General features: G+C 30.9%; 1 non-coding gene across 1 annotated transcript; it reads right to left on the bottom strand.

Moving 5' to 3' along the window:
- Positions 1-1,812: 1,812 nt before the first annotated feature.
- On the bottom strand, positions 1,813-1,920 carry LOC148568422 (small nucleolar RNA R71). Its single transcript, XR_015882646.1, has one exon. It is a non-coding gene; the product is annotated as a small nucleolar RNA R71 (small nucleolar RNA).
- Between the last annotated feature and the right edge of the window lie 378 nt (positions 1,921-2,298).

Below are 2,298 nucleotides of genomic sequence, written 5' to 3'. Positions count from 1 at the left end.
GATCTTCAAGTTGTTCTTGATGATTGTTTTTGTTTGATCTTTACATTTTCTTGTTTTGCATCTTTTCTTGTTTTTCATATGCATTCTTGAATTATTAGTGTCTATAGATTAAAACTTTCTAAGTTTGGTGTCTTGCATGTTCTTCTTTTCTAAAAAATTTTCAAAAACATGTTCTTGGTGTTCATCATGATCTTCAAAGTGTTCTTGGTATTCATCTTGACATTCAAAGTGTTCTTGCATGCATTAAATGTTTTGATTTTAAACTTTTATGTTTTGTGTCATTTTTGGGTTTTTCTCTCTCATCATTAAAAATTCAAAAAATAAAAAATATCTTTCCCTTGTTTTACTCATAAAATTCAAAATTTTGAATTGATTTGGTAAAAAAATTTCAAAATTTAGTTGTTTCTTATTATTCAAGTCAAAATTTCAATTTAAAAAAAATTATCTTTTTCAAAAATCAAATCTTTTTCATGTTTTATTTATTTTCGAAAATTTTAAAATTGAGTTTCAAAATTTTTTCCTTATTTTTATTTCATATTTTCGAATTTATTACTAACATTTAATGTTTTAATTCAAAAATTTTAAATTGTTACTTGCCTATTAAGAAAGGATCAATCTTTAAATTCTAGAATCATATCTTTTAGTTTTTTGTTAGTCAAGTAATCAACTTTAATTTCAAAAATCAAATCTTTTTAATTTTCTTTTCAAAGCTTTTTCAATCATAATTTTCAATCATATCTTTTTCAAAATTTAGTTTCTAAATCTTTTTCTAACTTCTTATCTTTTCAAAATTGATTTTCAAATCTTTTTCAATTAACTACTTGACTTTTTGTTTGATTTCAAAAGTTTTCTATTTCAATCATATCTTTTCAAAACCACCAACTACTTCTCTCTCTCTAATTTTCGAAAATCACTAACCATTTTTTTTTCAAAATTCTTTTTAATTAATTAATTATTTTAAATTCTAATTTTATTTTATTTTCCTTCTTATTTTCGAATTCTAACTAATAATTAAAATAAAAACAAAAATATTTTTCTTTTCTTTTGAATTAAAAAATCGAAAACTCTCCCTCTCTCATCTCTTTCTATTTATTTTATTTATTTACTAACACTTCTCCTCTTCTTAAAAATTCGAACCCTCTCCCTCTTTCTGTGTTCGAATTCTTCTTCTCCCTTCTTCATTCTATTTCTTCTATTCTTCTACTCACATAAAGGAATCTCTATACTGTGACATAGAGGATTCCTCTTCTTTTCTATTCTCTTCTTTTTCATATGAGCAGGAGCAAGGATAAGAACATTCTTGTTGAAGCTGATCCTGAACCTGAAAGGACTCTGAAGAGAAAGCTAAGAGAAGCTAAAGCACAACACCCTGGAGAGGACCTGACAGAATTTTTCGAAAAAGAAGAAGAGATGGCCGAACCCACTAACAATGGTAGAGATGCAAGGAAGATGCTTGGTGACTTTACTACACCCACTTCTGACTTCTATGGAAGAAGCATCTCAATTCCTGCAATTGGAGCAAACAACTTTGAGCTTAAGCCTCAATTAGTTTCTCTAATGCAGCATAATTGCAAGTTTCATAGACTTCCATTAGAAGATCCTCATCAGTTCTTAGCTGAATTCTTGCAAATCTGTGACACTGTTAAGACCAATGGGGTTAATCTTGAGGTCTACAGACTTATGCTTTTCCCCTTTGCTGTAAGAGACAGAGCTAGGACATGGTTGGACTCACAACCTAAAGAAAGCCTAAACTCTTGGGAAGAGTTGGTCAATGCTTTCTTGGCCAAATTCTTTAAACCTCAAAAATTGAGCAAGCTTAGAGTGGAAGTCCAAACCTTCAAATAGAAGGAAGGTGAATCCCTCTATGAAGCTTGGGAAAGATACAAGCAATTGATCAGAAGGTGTCCTTCTGACATGCTTTCAGAATGGAGCATCCTATGCATATTCTATGATGGTCTGTCTGAATTGTCCAAGATGTCATTGGATCACTCTGCTGGTGGATCTCTTCATCTGAAGAAGATGCCTGCAGAAGCCCAGAAACTCATTGAAATGGTTGCAAATAACCAGTTCATGTACACTTTTGAAAGAAATCTTGTGAATAATGGGACAACTCAGAAGAAAGGAGTTCTTGAGATTGATACTCTGAATGCCATATTGGCTCAGAATAAAATATTGACTCAGCAAGTCAATATGATTTTTCAGAGTCTGACTGGAATGCAAGCTGCATCCGGCAGTACTAAAGAAGCTTCCTCTGAAGAAGAAGCTTATGACCCTGAGAATCCTGCAATGGAAGAGGTG

Source organism: Arachis ipaensis, chromosome B4 (assembly GCF_059453495.1).
Source record: "Arachis ipaensis isolate K30076 ecotype BB chromosome B4, ASM5945349v1, whole genome shotgun sequence".
Classification (NCBI taxonomy): domain Eukaryota; kingdom Viridiplantae; phylum Streptophyta; class Magnoliopsida; order Fabales; family Fabaceae; genus Arachis; species Arachis ipaensis.
This window is presented reverse-complemented; position numbering and strand designations above follow the sequence as displayed.